Genomic DNA, 23,896 nt, shown 5'->3' with positions numbered 1-23,896 from the left:
CTTCTCCGAGTCATCTCTCCTGGGAAAGGGATTTCTTCAAAACCATTTAAAGCTTTCCAAAGGGCAAAAAGAGAGATGGTCCTGAGCCAATGTCACCATAAATGCTTCCACTCTCCCTGATTTCATTTAGGAAATAAGGAAGGAAAGAGGCAGTCACAACGGCTGCCTTGCCCACATGCCTCATCCATCTGCCCCCCGCCCCACCTCCGCCTCCCTTCAAGAAAAAAACTCTGAAAGTAAATTTTACAGTAGGGCCCGCGGTACAGCAAAGTTGTCGAATGAAAAAGCCATTATTTCAGCGCAAGGTCTCCATCCAGCACCCACGCCGGAGCAAAGGACAGTCCGGGCCAAGCCCCCTTTGCCATCCACTCCTCGCCGAAGCCCTGGAGGGCGCGAGCAGGAGGGAGGAGAGGGGGCGAGGACTCCGTGCCAGCGCCACCTCCTCTGCCAAAGGCTCCTCAAGCTCAGCAGTGCCCCAGGACTGTGCCCACCTTCCGTTTCTCCTCCCCGAGTCCCTTTTCCCGGTTCAGGCTGGACCGGCGGACTGGTTTGGGGACCAATGAGGGGGCAGCCGCTGACGCGTGGATCCCGGTGAGGGGCGATTTCATTTCCAGGGGGAGAGGCCGCCGAGCGGGGGGCGGAGGAGAAAGGGGGGAGCGGGGGCAAAAAGTCGGAGGGGAGGAGAGTAGCAGCCCAGCTGCCGAGGAGCCGAGGCGGCAGAGGTGGACCGGCGAGAGGTGGAGAAGGAAGCGCAGGTTCGCGGACCGGAGCCGCGGAGCCGGCGGGGAGGCAGCGCGGGAGGGGCGCGGGCCGGCCGGGGAGGGTGGCCGTCAGTCCGGCGGAGCGGGACTCGCGGCCCGGGGCGAGGGGCGCGCGCGGGGCGGAGGCAGTCCCGGCGGTGTGGCCGCGCCCCCGTCCCTCGCGGTGCGCCCGCGCCGCGCCGCGCCGCGCCCCCGCATCCCCCCGCGTCCCCCCGCGCCGGCTCCGCGCCCGGCCGCCCCGGGGCTGCCCCCGCCCCGCGCGCGCCCGTTGGGGGGCCGGGGGAGCGGCGCCGGCGGCCCGGCCGCATTGTGACGTAGCGGGCCGCGGCAGCGCCTCTGCCGCCCGCCCGCCCGCTGCCCGCCCGCTCCCGCTGCGGCGGCTCCTGCTCCCGCCGCCGCCGTCCACCCGTGCGTCCGTCAGTCGGTCTGCGCTCGCGAGTCGCCGGCGCGCCGGGCGCCCCCGGTGAGTCCAGGTCCCGGCGGGCGCGGCGGGGAGGCGGGGGGCGGCGGCGCGGGCGGCTGAGCCTTTCCAAGTTTGCACCGGGCGACCCCGGCGGGTGTCGCCCCTGCTTCCCACAGCCCCCGGGCCCCCTTTGTGCCGCGAGTCCGGGCGGCCCGGGCAGCGGCGGCGCCTCTGCAGAGCGGGTTTGGGGGAAGGTCTCTATAGTAACAGCGGCGGCGGCTGCCGAGCGGCAGCTTTCCTCTGGGGAAGGGGGGAGACAGCCCCCGCCTCGGCTGCCAAAGGATTGTTCTCTGCCTTTGCGCGTTTCGTGTGGTGGTTATCCGCGCTGCCACCTCACCTCGTGTCGGAGGCGGGGATGGGCAGGGCCCCAGCTCCTGAGAGCCCGGAGGACGAGGGGCCAAGTAATAGTAACAGCGACAGTACCCAATGACAATACTAATCAGCGCGGAAGGGGACGGCTGGGGTGGCTGCCGCTCCGGGGAGCCCCACGCGCATTCCCGGGGCTCCCTGGCTGCCTCCCGCTCCAGCCGGGGCTCAGAGCTGCCCCGGGCGCTGTCCTGCTTCCCAGGCTCGTCCGCGTCGATTTGAGCCGGGAACGTGCCTCTCTTGGCCTTCCCTCGTGGTGAGGACTTTCATCTGCAGGTGGTAAGTGAGGTGAACTGGTATTTTGGCTATTGTCAAATGCCACGTTTTGTTTATTTCATTTTTTACGAAAAGAAAAGAAGGGAAAATTATGAGCCATTCCTGGCAGCCATACAGTTTCCACAGGAAATACTAGCATTCTTTGAGGAACACGCTACTGCTTGCAGCGAAGAAAGTCTTTACGAAACAAAAAGGCAACAGCATTGTTGCTCGTTTTCAATGGACCGCTAGGAGGGGGGGTGAGGGGTGGAACGTGTTGTTTTTTCCTGTGGGAACCTTGCTTTCCTTGGGAAAGTTCATTGAGGAAGCAGTACTCTTGGTGTCGGTTTTGCCCTGGCTGGTGGCTGGGCCTCCTCACTTCTCTCCACTATGAGGGACAAGTGCCCATCAGAGAGCCTGGAGGCAGGGAAGAACTCAGAGGAAGGGAGAGCCTGGGCAGGACAGTCTCGCCACACACCACGTGCTGTGGAGTCCGGCCAGGGTGCATTTTGCAAAATGAAATAAGGGCTGTCTGGGGAGGTTTATGAGGATTACATGTGTGCAGAGAATGTCAGTTCTCCAAGGTGTCACTCTAAACACGTAATTTTCAAGCACCACTCTCCTTGCTGAATCTGCAAGAAGGCAAAAACCTATTTCTCTTATTACGGAGCAGACATCCCCATTGGGAATGGATTGAAATCTGTATTTCATTTGTACATATTGAAATTTTAAAAGGCAGAGAGAACAAGGTCTAGGGAAGCAGTATGCTAATGTGTTAGCATCTGGGAGAAGATGTCTATTGGCTACTCCCCATGCAGCTCAATGTTAATTTAGGCTCAGCATGGTTCGGGGTTCCGAGTGGAAGGAACTTTAAGGGGCTCTTAAAACTATTTGAAGAAGGTGTGACATTTTGCTGTCAATCACGGAAGTCTCTCCCAAAGGCAGTTCTAACTGGAGATTACCCATAGCCAAATATGTAGGAGTTCCCAGGTCTAGAATCAGAAAGAAGAAGGTGGTACTTAAGGATCTTTTGGACATCTCAAAAATAAAATAGAACAAAATAAGGGATATAACTTTGAATGTAAACTTCATTTTCTCCATCCGAAGAATTTCATGAAGGAAGGTTACAAGACAGTAGATGTGAAGTGAGGCTGCGTTTATTGATTTGACATTTACCATGTGTTGATGTCTGAAAGGAAGTGACTAGCATAGATGAATCTCTCTCTATATTATGTCACAGTTTTGCTAATTCCAGGCACTTGGTGCAGGTGTCTGTGGAAATGTGGAACAGAGGCCAAGAAACTTTGTGAGCACCCTTGTTTTGGAAGGAGCTGTAGTAGTACTTTACTGCTCTTAAGAGGAGGGAAACCCACACGAACATCTAATACAAACAAATGATCTTTGATATTATCAGAGAAAGCTTGGAGCTGTTTTTCTTGCCAGATTTAAGGCATTGCTTGTCAGAAGAGGAAATCTCCCAAGGAGCAGGTGCACCATTATAAGAAACACAAGGGAAATTCTCTTTTAAATGCAAAAATCTAATTGAACCAGCAACAAGAGAATCAGTGACACTCTTAGAATAGAACCCTTATTTTTGGCAGTCTGTCAGGTTATAGTTGCAAACCACATAGGAGAAATCTGTGTCTTGGGAGAACAATAACATCCTGGTGAAAATCTAACAATTGCTCCTGTGAAACTTTTACCCTTATGTATTTGTTTCCTTGGGTGCCTTTGATCGACAATCAGGTTTAGTTACAAGGAGTAATTTATTGAAAATGAATCAATAAATCGGTTACTTGTAGGATTTACACTTTGGATGATTTTGCATTTCACATGGATGAGATAACCAGATTTCATTTATAGTTTGCATCTTCACTCTCTTTTAAGCTTTAAAGTCAGTGATCAGGTTATATGTTGAAATGATGACTATGAATTGATGAAACTGATGGCTAGGCTCTGGGCAAGCACTAATTGATTCCTAAACAATTGCAGTGTATTCATTTCATGCATGTGTAACATATAAAAATATGAAGTGCACGATCTCTTCACACGGCACTTAGAAGGGAGGAAATAGGACCCACAAAAGATACCTTATGGTTGAGCACCCAAGATGCTGAATAGTCATTGGAAAGGAGTTCTGGGGAGAAAATGACCAAATCAGTTCACATGTGTTATCAGTTAGGGGTCGCTGCCTAACCAATGACCCCAAAATGCAGTTGCTTAAAGCAGCTACTGAAGCTCATGATTCTGTGGTCCGTGGTTTGGGCTGAGCTCAGTTGGGTGGTTCTTCTGCTGAACTTGACGGGCATCTTCAGTCTGCTGGTAGGTGGGCTGCTGGCAGGATGATGGAATGGCTTCGGTTACATCTGGCAGTTACCATGCTGTTAGCTGGATGAACAGGTGACCAAGGCATGTACCTCCTGTTCTTGAGCCGACGAGACTGGGCATCTTCACATAATAAATCCTGTACCAAGAGCAGCAAAAGAGCCAAGTGTGAAGCCTCTGCTTATATCCTATTTGTTGCTCTCCCATGGTTCAGATCAAATCACAAGGTCACCTTGCATTCCAGGAGTGTAGAAAGATGCCACTTATAATGAGAGACAGCCACACACACACACAAAAAAAATTTCAGCCCTTCCCCCCTCAATTTATTGCATGTTTGAACAATCATTTTCGCCTATGTTTTCTACTAAGGAAGAGTCTACTGTAAGTCAGGAGAGATTAGTGGGCAGGCCAGAATTTAGGTTAGGAAATGAACTGTACATCACTGTCTTGTAGTCTTTGTTCTATAAACCTTGGGTAGGTGAGGAATAGTGCAGCAATAGTAAAATTTGAGTCACAACCTTCTGCCAGGGGTGTCAGGTTGGTTTGGAGACAGTAGGCTGGTGGCACCTCCCACCGTCGTTGGGAGGTGAGGAAAGCTCTGGCAAAGGAGGAGGCAGAGACAGTGGAAAAGAGAGGATCACTCTGGGTGGGGGTCCCATAGTTTAGGTTTAGGTGACTGCTGATGATAGGGCATGACTGAAAGCCCCCAGTCCAAATCATCCTGAAATTTTAAAAAAGCCTAAGTGCCATCGTGAGAAACAGAGAAATCAGTAAGTGGTTTATTTGGGGGGGGGAGAAGAAAAATTCAGTTCCAGAAGGGTTGATTAAAAGAGATAAATTGAATGTGAAAGGACTTCATAAACTGCAGAGTATGTATAAGTTTAGCTGTGGCTTAGTGCTTAAGTTGCAGTGAATTGTAGAGACTTGAGTTTCTCTAGAGTAAAGCAACAGAAACCAAGAGGCAACCTGAGAATACCTCAGAGGTCAAAGGGAAGTCAGAAGAGCCACTTTCGGGATGGAAAGGGAATCACTGTGGGGTTGGGGGAGTAAGAACTCAAGTTCTTTTACTGCAAAGCACAGCCAGAGGTCTGCCCATGGACTTAGCATACCCGCAAAGAGAAAACCTTTGGGGGTGCCTGGGTTCAGTCAGTTGGGCATCTGACTCTGGGTTTTGGCGCCCATCATGATCTCAGAGTTGTAAGATGGAGCCCTGGGTCGGGCTCTGCCCTCAGCACGGAGACTACTTCTCCTCTTCTCTCTGCCCCTCCCCTCGTTCTCTGTTTATCTCAAATAAATAAAATCTTAAAAGAGAGAGAGAGAGAGAAACCTTTGGCCCAGCATAATGGCATGCACACTGCTTAGCTGCGCATGTTAGCTGACAGCCCCACTAAGACAGCACCCAGTGGGGATTCAGTAGGAGGACAGGGGCGTACTGCTGTCAGAAGTGAAACTGGACCCAAGGGCGCAGAACCAACACATGCCCAGCAGTAATGAACCCTCGCAGATTTATTTGGACCTAGCAACCCGAGAAGCCCACAGGGTAGGAGCTGACAGTTCAGGCCTACTTACCTAGAGCTCTGCAGGTGCATTCATAAGAAAGAGTTAAACCCATGCTAGAGTCGGGGGCTTTGCATGGAAAGAGAGTAAAGAAAGAAGGCCCAACATCGCGCGTCCTCCAGGCTCCTCCATAAAAATCGGCGGTTGTTTTATTAGAGGGGAGAGGAATTCAAAACGCGTTCAACGCTTTTTCACCTAAGGGCTCAGTGAAGGTGCGGCTTTACCAGCCTGGCTTTATTGACGGCCAGTCTGAAATTCAGGTGGCCTCGTCCGCATCAAGCGCAGCTGCGGGCCAGACAGAACCACCTGGCCGCTCTGGCGTCGCACAATTAGTCTGAGCGGCGCGCACAGCTGCTCGTTATGGAAGGCCGCGGATGGACCCGCTCAAATCCAAGCACACCACTTTTTATTGCTGCTTTTGTACAAGTCTAAGAGCCCTGAAGATATTCCATAAATGTTAATTTAATGAGTGAATGTACCATGATCTGGTACAGTAACCTTTTCTGAAGCAGTCTGGTTTGACTTTTCATTAGTCACAGTAGCATTTGCTATAAAATCCCTAAATGTCTTCGGTGGATTCAAATGTTTCAAGGTACTATTGTCTCAGTTACGGAGGTTTTTATAATCCACCACGCAACAGACCTAGCCTTTCCTTTTTTGAGACACGGTTTTCTTTACTTCTTACCTTTATCGGCGGCTCTTGGCCGCAAGTCAGAGAAGCCCAGTTTATACCTGGTTAGGCAGGAAGGGGTATATGTTTGGCTCCCGTATGGGAAAAGTTCAGGAAGAATCCAGTTCTCATTTCCCCTCTGCTTCGTGGTGGTGAGATGGTCAACAGCAGCTCCAAGCTTAACCCCTGCAGGAAAAGAGAGTAATTTGGGATTAACTCTAATTACTGGGCACTTGCCCTTGACTGAACCAGCTACTGTGGCCAGGGGTTTGGAACATGTGACCTGGCTTGTCCTTGATAACGTGCCCGGGCCTGGAGCCTAGGGAAACAGGAGGAGCAGTCTGCGTGGGGAGGCGGGAGATGGGGAATGCAGGAGCTACATAGGGAGGGTGATCAGCAAAACCCTCCTAAACCCAACGGGCTGAGAGCAGGAAAGGGGTTGTTCTTAACAAGAAAATACAGAAAAGTAGAGAAAAGGGACACCATGTGAGCAAAGGGGCAGGTATCTTCTCTTGCATCTGTTTTCCCTGGTGGACGAATTGCCCTCTCACTCTGCCCCCAAACCGTGAACCTGGGAATGATCCTAATGTGACCTCTACCTTGTCAGTCACCACAACTTCCTGCTCTGTCTCCTCCTTACTCTTTCCCCATTAGTTTAGAGTTAGAGCCTCCGTTTCACCCTGCACAACCCTCCTCTGAAAATGCCATACCCAGTCTATCCTCTTCAGCTCTGTTCTCCCCACCATGGCCCCAGTGCTCTTTCTGAAGAACAAAGACGTGAACTTGAATTTCGGGTAACTGCCTAAGTGGGTGAGTAGGAGGGAGGTGCTCCGCAAGGCTTCTTCCAGCTGCCCCCGTTATCGCCATGCTGTGCTGAACTGTGCAACTCCACGGTCCCCAAATGCTCCATCTTCTCTCATTTTCATGTATTGGCCTGTGCTTTTGTCTCTATGGACTGTTGTTTTCCCTTTTGTGACCTTACTTGACCTTGAACATCCACCCCTCCTTCCACACTCAACCCAAGTATTGCTCTTGCAAGAAGCCTTTGCTGAACAATCAGTCCTGCCCAGCCCTGCATCATAGTTGACTTTGAAACCCTGTTTCAAACTCTGGGACTGACTCTCCCAGAGTGCTCATAGTGACAGCTGCATGGTGATTTTTAGTCTTTGTGTACCCCTGTACCTAGCCAGGGGCTCCTCACAGCAAAGGTAGTCAAGAAGCTGCAGAGGAATGAGTGAAAACTCTGCACTGAGTCATTCTTCTCGGTGATTTTCAAAGTTCACTCTATTTCCTTTAACTCGACTCTTAAATTTGCGTCTCACAGTGTTGGCTCCGAAAGCAGGTTCTCTTTGAAATTGCTGCTTGGACACTTTTCAGCTGTTTCCCCAGCTCCTTGGCATGCTTGTTGCCTGCTTGGTTGCTAACAGCTACTTCAAGGAAGAGGCTGAAAAACATCAGTGGCCCAAAGTCAGTCTTGAAGCTAGAATGTATGGCTCAGAGAGCAGATGAGGAATGCTTCCCATCTGCAACCCACCCCCCCCCACCATAAAAGAGGTTATTTAATAGTTAATATTTATGAGGCACTTACTCTGCATTGGGTGCTTAACAGATGACTTCCAATTATTTTCTTATTAATTCTCACAGCAGCCCTAGGAAGAAGGTATTATCATGATCCGTCCTTTTTCTGCATAGGAGGAAACTAAGATTTACAGGGTTGGAGACGCTTGCTTGCCCCTCAGGTCCTTCTGGTGCTTGTCCAGCTGTCAGACACTCTGGGTAGTTGAGGAAGAGAGTCAAGCTATGATTGGTCTCTTCCAGTTCACCCATTAGGATTTTTGGTGTTACTGCTCTTACCTGAAGGGACCACCTCCTAAGAATAAAACATGCCACTTGCCTCCCTTGGCCTTTGAATATGTTGAAAAGACTATGGAAACAGATGTATTTAAAGCAGAAAGAACTCTGGTACTACAGTGGAAATGAAGAGGAATATCTCTCTCAGAAATTTCCCGTCATATTCTTGTGGTTCTGCTATTGCCTGATGTCTGAGGGGCTGTTGAGGGCTTTTAATTTTTTAAAGATTTTATGTATTTATTTGACAGAGAGCAGGAGAGCACAAGCAGGGGGAGCAGCGGAGAGAGGGAGAAGCAGACTCCCTGATGAGCAAGGAGCCCAGTTACGGGTCTCGATTCTGGGACCCCGAGATCATGATCTGAGCTGAAGGCAGGTATTTGACCGGCTGAGTCATCCAGGCGCCCCAAGCCTGTTGAGGTTCTGATGACAGTTATGGGTACTCTCCTCAGAGGAAATAGATGTGCCCCCATACCACTGAGCTCACGAGCTTTTGCTTGTGGATTTGCTATGGCTCCACGTACTCCAGGTTAGAAACCTTGTTGCTAAGCTCTAATCTACAAGAAAGATGATAATAGCCGTTGTCCTATGTTGATCACCCCAGTGATCACCTGCATTGGGTGCTTAACAGATGACCTTTTTTTCCAGTGTTTACCCAGTGCCAGTCCTTTGGGAGAAGTGCAGAGCAGCAGAGCACTCCTCTAAGATGCGGATTTTGATCCCCATTGGAAGGGGTGTTGGAGCAAATGTAGGGGAGGAACATGGCCTCCCAGCCAGCAAAGGGTGAGAGTGGGATGGAACGCAAGAACTACACCTGCATCGTCTCCGTGCTCACTTGCTCCTCTGACCATGCTGGGCGTGAGTGACACCGGTGCCCCGGAAATTCCAAGCCTCCATTAGACTGATTCCCCTCACCCTTCAGCGTCCCTTTTGGAAGTGGGTCACAGGCTGCTTCTGCTGGGGGAGCTGCTGGGAATGTCTCCCCTGCAGGAGCTGACAAGGGCTGGGCAGGTCTCAGTGCCTCTCCTCTTTTCCCCATGAGGACAGCTTACACCCGCGTCTGAGACATATATCGCAGCTGCTGAACCCTGCCTAGGTGAGCGCTTCGCTCATTCCTGAGTGCACTTTGCACACCCGGCAACCTTAACCGCACAGGTCCCCTGCAGCAAAGCTAGCTGCAGATTCTCCATAGGAATGCCTTCCCAGACAGTTATTTTGAGCCCGCTGTACGCTGGGCACCTCTCAGAGCCAGAGTGACCTCACCGATGTGGTTCCCGAGCTCATGGTATTTCCATCAAGTCTATATCTTGCTGGGAAGGAGGCGAACAAGGAAATAAAGTGTGGTGTTGTAGGAAAAAGGAAGTGTAAAGGATTGATTCCACTCCAGTTTCCACTCTTTGCGGCTTTACAACTCTAGGCACAAACGTGTCTCCTTCTCTAGCACTTTCCTCCGTCCCCTGGGATGTCAAGAGTCCTGATTTCCAGAGACTTTAATAGAGTAACAGGGACCCGGGCGCCCCAGTGCATCTCAGCCACCTCTTTGCAGAAGAGCAGGCAGAGTGACCAAATGACCCGCCAGACCCGGTAGAGACCCGGGGCTAGCTAGTTGGTCTGGTCCCCAGCAGAGCACGGCTCCCTGTAAACCACAGGCTGCTTCTAATTTATTTGTGATGTGATGACTGTCACTTTGGTCTTTATGTTGTGGTCTCCCCGCTGCATGAATCTGGCAGGCGTGCCCTGCTCGGGAAGCAAACGGTACCAGCCTCTGCTCCGTCTTTGCAGCCCTTGAGACGTGCCCCTGGGGCTCTTTTCTAGCAGTTCCTCCTCCCTGCTCGCCTACCTGTGCCCCCGCTGCCCCTGAGCCAGCCTCCCACGGTCTTTCCCCAAGTGTTGCCTTATGGCTCCTTCGACCAGAGAACTGGCGGATAGCAATAATAGATCCATGAATGTGAGCCACTTAGGTAATTGCAAATTTTCTAGTTAGCACATAAAGAAAAGTAAGAGGAAACAGGTGGAATTAATTTTAACAATGGATTTTACTTAACCCGATATATCCCCAATATGAGCATTTCCACATGTAATACAAAAAAAGATTAACCAGATAGCTTTTGTTCTTATTTTCGATGTTTTCTGAAATTTGGCATGTATTTTATTTTTAACTCAGACCCTAGGCCCACTTGTGCTACGCAGGAGCTGCGTGTGGCATGTGGCTCCCGTGGTGGACTCCAGGCTTGAGCTCTTAGCACTCAGCTTGAACCTCTAGTGTTGTCTCTGTTGGACATGGTGGCCTGTGCCCTAGAACGTGGGCTCTTGAGGTCAGGGAGGCATCTGTCATCTTCCTCCCCCGGTGAGGAATGCAGTGTGTGGGAGGCCCACATTTGGCCTCTGGTACATTGGGAATTCATTAACGGATGAGGAAATGTTGTTACCCTCAGGAACTGCAGGGATTGGGGTGTGTGTGTGTGTGTGTGTGTGTGTGTGTGTGTGTGTGTGTGTTGGGATGGGGACTTGCCTCACAGGACCTCTCTTTGCCTGTCACTGCCTGGCTCTGTCCAGTGCCACAGAACTGCATTTGAGTCGGACTGAATGGACAGGAAGCCTCTACCAGTGAAAAGGCATGTCCCAGCCTAGAATTGTTCTGAGCTCCTATATGTCTCCTTCAGCTTCAGGCTTCATGAGCTCTTAACACTGAGTACTAGGACAACTTACACACAGCCCCATATGTTAAAGGGCACTGGTCTTATTTAACAGGATAACAACGACGACGACAAACCCAAATAAATAGGATAGACCTAACTAACACAAACAAGGCCAACTGCTATCCGGAACATTCAATATACAGGGAAGGAATTGCTGTGTCACGGAGCTGTAAGAGTCATCCTCACGAGATCTTTCTCTGTTTCCAGTGGTTTGGGAGTCATCACGCCTCCCCAGGGAGAACTGGAGAGTGGTATCCGGAGTAAATTAGCATTTGCACATACAGCTTATAAATTTTGTGAGTGCTTCAAACCCACTAACGGGCATGTGCCCATTGGTCCACTTTACCCGTAATGGTAAATGTCACTTGAAATAATTCATACAGCCAAGTCTCACAGATTGGCATTCCCATAAAGCCATACTAACCACATATTCAAATAAATGCAAAGTTTGAAAATGGAAGAAAATACTGCGTTTGATCTGCGAAGTCCTATAAATATTTTAAGAGATTCTTGTCTAAGAGAAGAGTATAGTTACTTCAGGCCCAATTGAAGAGTGCTTTGAAATAGAAAACAGAATTAGGCATAACCTCCATTTCACCGTTGATGACCAGTTTCCACCTGGAAAGCTCATGAGCCTGCTTGGGGGTTTTCGTATCTCAGAGGGCCCGTGGGGAATTGTCAGTGCTGCTGTCACACACTATGAGGGGGTGGGGCAGGGATGAATGAACCTCAGAAACTGAACAGTTCCTCAGCTAAACCGTTTGGAACCGTTTGGAGACAAGGTAGCTTGCCAGTATTTTTGCAAAGTACATTCTAAAAAGTTAAAAAAAAAATCATAGCCTACATCATAGACATCATATGGTAGAAAACTGAACGCTAGCCATATTTAATTGGAAGATCCTTTCTTTAATAAGTCAAGGATGGTTCGAGACAGACAAAGCTTTACATCTGTTGGCGGTGGTTTGGAGAATGCTGCTTTCATCTGCGTCTCTCAGCAAAGAACTCGTGTCTCTCTGTGACCGTAACACACTTGGTCCAACATGACGGCTCTGCTGTGCTGTTTTTGGTGTAATTGAAAACCTATAAAAAGGCTGAGAGCTACTTTTGAATTGGCTCGCTGAGCTTGGACTGGATCTGTCAAAGCGGTGAAAGGTTTAAAGGAATTTTCATAAATGAAGTCTCCAAGCTGTGTTTTAACCATCGAATTCCAATGAACTCCGAGGCCCGTGAACTTGGAGAAGAGCGCCTTAGAGAAGAGCAGTCATATCAAGATGGAAATAAATGATTCATTTTCATTCCCCAAGTTCTGCAGACATAAGCACCCTTAACTGCTGATCATCATAATTTAGCAGTACTGTTGTGCACTAAAAATACAATTTAAAAGTCTAATCTTTAATTAAATTGAGTACTCACAGATTAACATGGTTACAAATCTTGGGAGCTGGATATAGCACAATGTTTACTCATGTTGCTAGGAAATAGCAGAGCTCTTTGTAAGTTACAGACTGATTTGGTAAGTAGAGGGGTGTGGGCTTCTCCCAGCAAAGACTGGATGGTTTCTTCTCACTTTCTGTCTCATAATATATGTAAATGCATGTCATGCAGCAGAAATCCTGCACACGAAGAGCTTTTGTTGGCTGCAGAAAGCACAGGTGTGTGCTCCTGAGTAAACATTTGGGAGATCTTTGGAAGGGTGATTTTACTCTGAGTTCTTAGATGAAATAAACATCATCAAGTGTTTGGGTTTTTAAGGAACTGCATTTGTCCATTTGTTAGAATTACCAAGAGAAAGAATTGCTCTTTAAAATATAATTACCATGAGGCTAATTGATGGTTTTGCATCCTTGCCGTTTGCGGGAAACTGTGAAATTAGTGCAGAAATTTGAGACAGGTTGATGGTTTACCAGAATCATTAAAACCTGCGTGTAGGAAATCAACTCTGCTATTCTTTCTGTTCTCTTTTCCCTCCCTTTGGCAAACCTTGCTGCATGACACACTGTACAATAGTTTTTAAAAATGCAAAGCTTTAGCTTGCATAGCATGAAAGGGAGTCACTTGCCTTGTCCCTGAAAAGAGGAAAGATTTCTCTGTGCTATTTCAGATAGGATCAGGCAGCAAAGAGTGGCCTCCTCAAGCTCAAAAGTAGAACTGAGAAAAAACAAAAACAAAAAACAACCCACAGGGACGAATGACTATTTGATCTGTTCAAGGCAGCCTCTTTTCTTTGGAGCTGGTATTTCAAACCAGAGGCCCTTCCTAAAAGATGGAAAAATAGTAGGATACTTGATTGTCCCTAGGAACAACATCAGGGTTAGGATATTTATTACAGCGTTTTTTGTTTGTTTGTTTGTTTTTTATTTGACAGAGAGTCACAAGTTGGCAGAGAGGCAGGCGGGGTGGGAGGGTGGGTGGAGCAGGTTCCCTGCTGAGCAGAGAGCCTGATTTGGAACTCAATCCCAGGACCCTGGGATCATGACCTGAGCCGAAGAGGCTTTAACCCACTGAGCCACCCAGGCACCCCTTATTACAGCGTTTAAACCTGCATCCAAGCTCTGAACAATGTGGGGAGAAGTAAAGGTTGGTGCTGCCCATGGGGGGGTGGGGGGCCGGGCAGGGTCATGACAGCTCTCCCACATGTGTGCCCATGACTTCTGTTGGTAATGTCCACGCTTTTAACTTCCCTCTGGGTAATTGTTGACTCATCACTGCAGAAACGGTTGTTGATTCTGGCAAGAATTGTTTTCTCAGTCTGGGCAAGTAAAACGGTCTCAAGTATGTACTCTATGACCGGTATATACCAGCTGAATGCATGAATCCTTCAGCATGTCTTGAAAATAAATGTATTAATATTACAAGACCTAAGGCTTACTCTGTTGCAGTAAATAGAGGTTAAGGACTTGTCTTCTCAAAAGATACTGTCATGCCATCATGTCACCTGTGTCATATATTTTCAGAACATCCTTCTGAGGCAGGATCCTATCAGACAAGGGGGCAGAATGCCATGTGATGGGAGGTTTCACTGCTCAGCCCCTAGTCAGAATTGGTGACGGAATTGTAAGTGGTGAGAGACATGCTATTATAGAACTTTTCTTTCAAGAAAGGAATTGGGGGATTTGACAATAATGAGATGGACAGATGAGGTAAAACTAGCACACATTACAAGCTTCTTGGGGGCGATAATTATTTACAATCATTCTGTCTCCCCAGACACCAGACAACATGCTTATACATGGTGTGGGGTAGAGATGGTGGATGTGGGCAGAAGATCATTCTGGTTAAGAGCTTGAACCACTGAGCCACCCAGGCGCCCCAAGAGCTTGAACTTTCACCTTGGAGCAAGGCTTGGCTCCTTCTCTTAAGACACTGTCTGCATTTTCACATACTTACTGAACCTCCCAATGTTTTGACATTATTTCTTCTCTTACTAACAGATACTCTTTGATCACCTCACTTATTTAGGGTAATTTTTGGATGCTTGGGATAAATGGGAATAGTGGGTAATCTGGTTCACGTTCTTTCTTTCTCCACCTGCTCTGTATGTTATTATTTTGGAACTAAATCAGCAGGTTCCTTTGTTCTCTGGCTTTTGGTTGGGTCTGGCCAGTAGGAGGCAGCATCAGGACCTGAGCAAGCAGGTGGGAAGAGAGTTTGAGCTCTTGACTTCTTGGATTCCCTCCTTAACAGGTTACCTCTTGCTTCTGTAGGCAATGGCTCTTGGCAGGAAGCCAACTCTATCAGGCTGGTTTCTAAATTCTGATAACTGCCCTCCTGCAGATGCTTTATTCTGGTGGCCATTGTCCTTTTGACTCACTCCCTCACTGCGACGTCTCTTGGAGTTACTCCAAACCCTGCCCACACCTCTGTGCATGATCTCTTTATTAAACTACCCTTGAACTGCATTTGTGTGTGTCACCTGTTTGCTCTTGGGAACCTGACCCATGTGATGACCTGTCTCAGAGGTCATTGTGAGAATGACATGATATAGGTAGAATTTAAAACAACGATGGGCTCATAATAAGTACTCAACAAGGTCTCATATTATTATCATCATTAGGTTTTTGTTTTTGTTTCTGTTTTCTACAGAGTATGGGTTTGTCATAGTAATTATCACTGCATTGTGTTAAAATCTTAAAAAGGTGAGAAGAAAATAACTATCATGTTGTAAAAGTTAAAAATGGGAACTGTGGGGGCACCTGGGTAGCTCAGAGGGTTAAGCCTCTGCCTTCGGCTTGGGTCATGATCTCAGGGTCTTGGGATTGAGCCCCACATCGGGCTCTCTGCTCAGCAGGGAGCCTGCTTCCTCCTCTCTCTCTGCCTGCCTCTCTGCCTACTTGTGATCTCTGTCTGTCAAATAAATAAATAAAATCTTTAAAAAATAAAAAATAAAAATAAAAATTTTTTAAAAATGGGAACTGCGAAACAGAAGGAGATCAAGAGCTAAGGTCAGCAAGTGCTCCCGTGGCAGAGCTGAAAAGTCAGTTAAAGATATCTGACTTTGTTTCACTGCACAGGCTACACAGTCACCACGTCTGAAAAAGAAAGTGACAACTTCCAAAGTCACTTAAAACATCACTGCTTGGGATAATGGGGTCTGCTTCGTGCAGCAAACCCTATTTGGGACCACGAAATAATAATTGGGCTGAATAGTGGATGTGTCCATACCTTCAGCTTCGTAAGGCAGTTGGTCGTCAGGATTGGATTTCTTCTAGGCTCTCAGGGGGTAGATGTGCCCCTGTATGGTCAGAGTTGAATAGGAAACCGGCATTGTGATGCTCATGTAGTAGATTTCTTGCACCTACATGTTTTTCTGACTTCTGTCTTTGAGTTCTCATTCTTGAATCCCATCAAATAGGTCACCGTGATATTTAGAGTTTTCTTGTCTGTAACGTATAGTATGCTGATGAAACTGTTGGTCAAGGATGAAAACTTAATGGAGTCCCTGAAGAAGAAGGGACCAGCTTGAATATAAAGCTTTCTGTGACTTCTTAACATTTGATGATAAATTTGTCCTAGTTGTTGAAATTTCAGACCGGATGGATGTATCTTTCAGTGGCTTGGAAAAATTGTGCGAGTGTTCTCAAACTAGAGAGAGTGCATTTCAGAAGTGTCTCATTTTTACAATTAAGGAGAGTCAGGGGAGGTGTAGCAATTTGAAAGGCCTTTTGAGGTCAATCCAAATAAGGATTTATATATTGTCCGTATTGTTCAAGGAGCTGAGTAGGGAGAACACATCTCCCCTTGCCAGAATTGCTGATGCTTCTGGAAGGAATGATTGTCATTTGAACATTTGTATCTCTTTTTATCCTTTCAGGTTTAAGTCAAACCTAGGCAGGCTCCCTGCCTTCTTTCATTATGAAGAATATGTTTCTTATAGATCGGGCACTTAGCAAATAGGAAGTTTCCTAATTCTATCTATCATCTGTATATTTATTGTCTTTAAACTGTCCTTTCTAGAGGAGAAATTATGTTAAAGTGCCATCATGATCTCTCCGTTGATCCTAATGAAGCTTCCCATTGCTTTATTTCAGCCAATTACTTGCACTTGGATTCCGTCTTTTCCTATTTTTTTGCTTTGAGTTAAGTACAGTGGCGTTTTCACCGAGAGGAACCAGTATATTCACAGCATTCATTATTCTAAATGATTACACTGTTGTCACCACATCAGTTGTGTTGACATGAGTACTAGTCACGTGGGAAAAAAATTAAATTCTTAGTCGATTGTACCAAAAATATCATGTTACTGTACCCAAGAACCTTCTGTGGCCGCTCGCCAAACAGAAGTAGTCATGAGTTCTTTAAAGCCAAGTAACTGGTGTTCACAGATGGAAGATACATTACTTCATGCAGTCGTTCTGTAAACATGCTTTGATACCTTTCCTTCTGTAGACGCAGTCTTTTCCCTCTATGAACTTTCTGCCTCGTGGAGGAGAAAGACTTGTATGTCCAGAGGAGAGGTGTGAGCAAGTTCTGTGCTAGGGAGGAGGCGGGAGCTGTGAACACCACCTGAGATGGGGAACCAGGTGGTTCAGGGCTTCCCAGGCAAAGTGACCTTTGATTTAGAGCTCAAGGCCAAATGGGTGTTCACAGGCAAAAAATTTAGGGGAAGGCGATGGGGTCTCATAGACTTGTGAAGTTCCAAGTATTTTGATGTGACTTCCCAGTAAGGTAGAGGTGTGGAGAGGCAGGAGAAAATGTCAAAGGGATGACCAGAGCCGTATCTTCACCTGTTTCCTACTGTGGACAAAAGGGGGCTTATGTTTCTTCTTTAGTAAGTGATACTCATAAATAATCCTACATAGATTCCTGTGTCATCTGCTCTCAAGGTTTATATGATCTCCTGGGTTGGTGACTTCTAGGTTTTTCTCTCTAGCCCCGGGGTAGGGATTCTCTTTGTCTTCCGGATCATGTACATTGTGGTTTTATTAACTCTCATAGTTTACACCTCCCAAAGTAAATTCAACCTTTCTCTCAAAATCTTGGCTCGTCTTCCATTTCTTAATTTAGTGAATGGCCCCAGCTTTCAAGGAAATTACCTGTAGTACTCTGTTCTTTTAAACCGCTCCCCCCCCAGTATCTCCCAGCATGCTCTTACTCAGTAAGCCTTGCCCTGTTTGTTCAGTTATTGTCAACATCATCGACTGTTTTCCACCCACATTTCTCCTATCTTTTTTCCAGGTGTCATCCTTTTCTCCCTTTGATTACCATAGCAACCTCCCAACCCAACCCTACCCTTTCTGATTAGTTCCCACACTATTACCAAGTTGATCTTTCTAAAATTGATTGTGTCGGTGATTGTACCAGTATATTTGTAGTAGGTTTTCATCGCCTGTGGATAAAATAAAAAATCCTTAGCATGACACACAAGCCCTGTCATCCTTAGCATGACACGCAAGATTGGCCCTGCACACCTGTCCAGCCTCATGGGTCCCCCCAATCCCCCACCCCTCTCCAGACTTGTTCAGTGACTTAGATCACTATAATTTCTGCTCTAGTAGTCTCCTAGGAATTGTCCTGTTTCTCTTCCCAGATTTCTCGCCTTGCGAACTCATTTCCCTCGACATCTGCCTCCACCCACATTGCAGTGAGGTGTTTCCACAACTGTGTGGTGATAGATTATTTACTTTTTTTTACCCTTTGGTCTCCACTAGACTCACAGCTCCTCAATGCCAAGCTCCATGTCTCTCTCATCTCTGCCATATTCCCAGCGCTTACCTTCATGTCTGGCACGTAGTTGTAGGAAAAATAAGAGTGTTTATTTATTATAGACCAGGCAAAGGGTTAATTTACTTACATATATTATCTCCTTTAAAGGGGAAAAACAACATCAAGGTCTGTTTTGAAAGGGAACATGGCAGAAAAGTGCAGGCTGGGTAAGAGATTTGTTACAGGGTGTCAACTCGGGCTAGTATTTTAAAAGATTTTATTTATTATTTGACAGACAGAGATCACAAGTAGGCAGAGAGGCAGGCAGAGAGAGAGAGAGGGAAGCAGGCTCCCTGCTGAGCAGAGAGCCCGATGTGCGGCTCCATCCCAGGACCCTGAGATCATGACCTGAGCTGGAGGCAGAGGCTTTAACCCACTGAGCCACCCAGGCGCCCCAACTCGGGGTAGTATTTTAGCAACTGAAGAATTTAAAAGAGAACTTTACTAGTGTTGAACCAATAGAAGTTAAGTGGAGAGAATTTATTTTAGTGATTCTCAGAGATGCTGAATGGATGGATGGGTGGGTAGGTGATGGGTAGAGAGCCCAGCACGCGTTCCTTAGAATTTACCGTGGAACTTTATTTAACTTAAGAATCTTATTAACCTTGGTGTAGCAAGCTTATTAGGACTAGAGCAGCAGCTCTCTGAGACAGGTGCAGAAGCCGGCTGCCCGGCAGCATCCAGAGAGGAAACCCAAGTCCAAAGTGGACACGGTGTAAAAGAGTATTATGGGATGGCTTTTAAAAACAGATATTTAAAACTTTATGTATAAAATTATTAAGTTCGAAATTGTTCAGGTAGGTGTGGGAGTCTGTTATATCATTGAGAACTTTTTCAATAAAAAACAAAGCTTGGGGCAAAGTAATCCCCAGCTTAGGGATTATAGGCAGAGTCATGGTCAAAAGCGTGGGTCCTGGAGTCAGAGATGCTGGTCTGAATTCTTTCTCAGACATGTCAGATGTAGGTATCGGGTCCAATTCTTGACCTCTAAAGGGTCAGCACCTCTGTTGGGGCGTTGTAACAATGAAATGAGAAGAAAAAAGTGTGTGCCACTGTGGCACAGTGGGGTGTGGTGGCCCCTCACTGAAGTCTGGGTTTACCTCTGGGTACAAACTTAGTTGTTAGCAGTCGTGGGAAAGGGAGCATTTACTGCATTTGTGGTTAACGTTATGGGTTTTTAAAAAATATTTTATTGGTGTATTTGAGAGACAGAAAGAGCAGTAGAGGGAGAGGGAGAAGCCAGGGAAATCTGAAAATATTTGTTGTTTAAATGAATGACTGCCTAAAGATAATGAACAGAACAATGAATGAATGAATGAATGATAATCCCTCACCTCACTAGGTGAAGTAGCCCTCACCTAGTGAGGTCCTTCAGACTGCTTTTTTGCTTTCCCTGATTTCTTTGATAGTTCAAGTCATACGTGCAGCATCTTCCCTCAGTTTTCTGTTACTCTCTGTACCTTTACCTTGTGTTATTTTTTTCTCTCTTAATATTTACCCCAATCTATCCTATGTTTATTTGCTTTTCTATCGTCTGCCATCCCCCACCTGAATGTAAACCCACATGTGGAAGACTTGCCTTGGTGCACTGCTATATTCCCCAAAAATGGTAGAGTGTCTGGCCTACAGCAAAAATTGAGTAAATATTTGTTGAATGAATAAATGTACCATTGTAATCCTGTGCTTGGTAGAGAGCCTTAGGCAGGTTATGTGGCCACATAAATATGTTTTTGTAAATACTGTTTGCTGAATACATTAGGATGCTTGTTTGTGTTTATGAAAACATAAAACTAGGATAATATGAAGTATCAGTGGAAGACTTTTAAATCACTCTCCAACTCTAAGGCAGTGATTTCAGATTTTGGTGTGTGAGCCTGTCATATATTTGATAGCATAAGTACATGTTTTCTTGGATGTATTACTTTGTACCCTGCATCTTTTCATTTGGTATCATATCATCAGTATCTTCTTGTGTTTTTTACAAACCTTTTTATAAAGACTTCTATTTAAAAATAATGGAGGAAAAGTACATTTCTTAACACCTTCCAAACAATGACAGGAATAAGGAAAAACAGAGAGGAAAATCCATCTGTAATGAAGCAAGTCATCAACAACAAGCCCAGAGCACCTGAGGTATACCTGCCAAGCATGTCATGTTTGGACACAGGTGAAGAAAGACATAAGAACCTACACTTAATCATCTTGGACCTTGAACTAGACCCAGATTTCCTTCAAATTCACTGCACTGCTGTAAAAGACTTCTCCAGGGTCCCCAAGGTGTGTGACAAAACCTAGAGCTGCGGAGAGACTGTGGGAAAAGTTGGGAGTGATTCCGTCAATACCCAAGTCTCTGCCACTGAAAGACAGAAGGATGGCACTGGAGGAGAAACCATTCTGAGGCACCATTTTAATTTTCTTCTCCCTAGCTTACTGGCTTAGGGAGCCTGGTCAAAATGAAGCACAGAAAGGAGAGCAGGCAGCCATTGGGGCTTTGCCACAAGGCACATGGAAGCAAGCTTTGAGAGGAGCTCGAGACAGAAGAGAAAACCTTTCTGGTAGAGCCATCCCAGGCTTCTAGGGAAATTCATTACCTATTTCAGACTCTGAGAACATGCTAAGACACTAAATAGTATACGGTGAACTGAAAGAGTGAATACTTTCCCCCTGACCTATTTGGTAGAGAGACATCGCCACTAGGGAGAAAATAACCCATTAAGATTAGAACTAAGAATGAAATAGCTGAGCTTGTACAAACTCTGTGTAGTTTACAGAAAGAGGTTAGCACGAAGATAGGAGCCATAAATCAAAGATTAAGCAACATGGCACAAAAGGGCATGTGTTTCTGTAATTGTAAAATGAGCTTTGTAGCAGAAGGTGAAGCCGAGCTTTTCAAATTTCTGGAATGTCACTGTTTATTTATGAGCCAAGATAAAACTCATTTTTAGATAAATGACTAAATTGAAATACTATAATGCATACCATTCAAGCGCTGTTATGGTTTAAAAATGTGACTATAAAAATGTCACATTATTGTGGAAGCTATTTGTTGGTGAGGTGTTTTTCGAGTCCTATCTGCTCTGTTTATTGACTCCCACTAGGTTTCACTGCCGCCTGCCTTGCAGAGCCAATACACAGTAGCTACTGTGAAAGCAAGCAATGGGCCATTGTACCGCATACAGCCCTGAAGATCTCAGGACCTCCTTAAGCCAGAGTGGAAGTTCTTGACCATGATATTCGATGAAGTAGATGTAGGAGCTCTTTACTGACTGAGACCCTTTACTGTAAAGCCATGGGCTCTTCAAAATTCTGTTCATGTTTCATTTGAAACTTAACGTCTTCCTTCCTAGTTTTTCTACTGCTGTCCTTGAGCACTCAAGCTGTGATAATATCTCCCTACCAGATCTGATCAAGGCAGAGCTTACTCTGTAACTAATTAAAAAAAAAAAAAAAAGCCAGAACACATCCTGCATATTGTATACCTTACAGGTAATGAGTGGGGACCTACTGCAATGTTAGTAGCTCAGAGAACTGCAAAACTCCAGTGCTGGAGGAAATAGTGAACTTGAGAGTTTTCTCATGATTCCTTTGTCTTTCAGTTTAAAATTTTCCTTTTCTTTTATTCTTTCTTTCCTTTTCAAATAGTTTTTTTATAGTTCCTTATTTTATGAACTTTTGTTTTTAAGTCTTTTTTTTAACTTTCGGTTTTAATTTGCATTTTATAGCTATAGTCTTCATTTTGGGCTTCCTTTCACTATGCAATTTTATTTTTGTGTGTGTATATATATATTTTTATATATATACTTTGTATATATATAAATATATATAATGTGTGTATATATATTTCATATGTATATAAGCTTTGCTTTCTTTAAAATTTGGGACTTTAGTGTCTTCTAACAAACAGACCAAAATACACCCAGGACCAAGTGGAGCACCCTGTTTTGTCCACCTGGGAGATTATGTTCTCTTTTTATTCCATTTTGTTTGTTTCTGACCTCTGCAGATTTGCTTAGTGTGTATTTTACTTGGGTCATGGTTGATATTTTTTATTTCGTCCTCTAGTTCATCCATTCTTTTCTGGGCAAAATGACTAGAAGGAGGAATTTACAAGAAAGGGAAGAACCAGCAGTAATTCTCTCTGCCACAGATCTGATTGATACGGATATAAGTAGAATGTCAGAGCTGGAATTCAAGATAACAATTATAAAAGCACCAGCTGGGCTTGAAAAAAGTGTAAAAGACACTAGAGAATCTCTCAGAGCACAAATAAAATCTAGCCAAGCCAAAATTTAAAAAAATGCTTTAACTGAGAGCCAGTCTAAATTGGATGCTCTAACAGGTAGAGTAAAGGAGTCAGAAGAGAGAGTCAGTGACATAGAAGAAAAGGTGATAGAAAGGAAGGAAACAGAGGAAAAGAGAGGAGAAGAACAACTAATAGACCATGAGGTGAGGCTTGGAGAAATCAATGATCTCATAAAGCAAAACAATATTAGAATTAATAAGACCAGTAAACCTCTGACCAGACTTAATGAAAAGAGAAGAGAAAGGACTCGAATTAATAAAATCATGAATGAAGCAGGAGAAATCACAACTAACACCAAGGAAATAGAAACAATTGTTAGAAGTTACTACCAGCAACTATATGCCAACAAATTAAACAACCTGGAAGAAATGGGTGTCTTCCTAGACGCTTATAAACTACCAAGACTGAAACAGGAAGAAATAGACAACCTGAACAGACCTATAGCTGGTAACAAAATTGAAGCAGTAATCAAAAACCTTCCAAAACACAAAGGTCCAGGGCCAGATGGCTTCCCAGGGGAATTCTAACAAACTTTCAAAGAAGACGTAATATCTATCCTACTGAAGCTGTTTCAAAAAATAGAAACAGAAGGAAAACTTCCAGACTCATTCCATGAGGCCAAGACCAGGCAAAGACCCCATCAAAAAGAATTACAGGCCAATAACGCTGATGAGCATGGGTGCCAAAATACTCAACAAGACCCTAGGCAATAGGATCAAACAGTACATTAAAAGGATTCTTCACCATGACCAATAAGATTTATTCCTGGCCTGCAAGAGTAGTTCAACATTTGCAAATCAATCAAGTGATACGTTGCATTAATAAAAGAAAGGATGATAGACTTTAAGCTCTATTACAAAGCTGTAATCATCCAGATTGTATGGTACTCGTACAAAAATGGACACATAAATCAATGAAACAGAGTAGAGAGCCCAGATATAGACCCTCAGCTCTATGGTCAACTAATTTTCAACAAAGCAGGAAAGGATATCCAGTGGAAAAAGGACAGTCTCTTCAATTAATGGTTCTCGGAAAACTGGACAGCCACATGCAGAAGAATGAAACTGGACCATTCTCTTACACCACACACAAAGATAAACTCAAAATGGATGAAAGACCTAAATGTGAGGCCGAAATCTGTTGAAATCCTAGAGGAGAACACAGGCAGCAACCTCTTCAACTTCAGCCTTAGCAGCTTCTTGCTAGACATGCCTCCAAAGGCAAGGGAAACAAAAGCAAAAATGAACTATTGGGACTTCACCAAGACCTTAAAAAGCTTCTGCACGGCAGAGGAAACAGTCAACAAAAATAAAAGTCAACCTGTGGAATGAAAGAAGATATTTGCAAATGACAGATAAAGGACTAGTATCCAAGATCTATAAAGAACTTATTGAATTCAACACCTAAAGAACAAATAATTTAGTCAAGAAATGGGCAGAAGACATG

At 45.5% G+C, this 23,896-nt stretch overlaps 1 protein-coding gene across 5 annotated transcripts in view; it reads left to right on the top strand.

The window, feature by feature from the left end:
• Positions 1 to 281: 281 nt before the first annotated feature.
• SNCAIP (synuclein alpha interacting protein) overlaps positions 282 to 23,896 on the top strand; it is a 157,109-nt gene continuing 133,494 nt past the window's right edge. For 3 of the 5 annotated variants that reach the window (XM_059418432.1, XM_059418436.1, XM_059418435.1), the window contains exon 1: positions 1,136 to 1,224. The gene's annotated coding sequence lies outside the window, so the exon portion shown is untranslated. Of the gene's footprint in view, positions 592 to 1,135; positions 1,225 to 1,329; positions 1,870 to 23,896 lie in introns of those variants that run through there. The other 2 variants (XM_059418433.1, XM_059418434.1) reach the window with 2 other exon arrangements.

This window comes from Mustela nigripes, chromosome 12, assembly GCF_022355385.1.
Source record: "Mustela nigripes isolate SB6536 chromosome 12, MUSNIG.SB6536, whole genome shotgun sequence".
Taxonomy (NCBI): Eukaryota; Metazoa; Chordata; class Mammalia; order Carnivora; family Mustelidae; genus Mustela; species Mustela nigripes.
The sequence above is the reverse complement of the archived record's forward strand: the minus strand, read 5'-3'. Positions and strand labels throughout refer to the sequence as shown.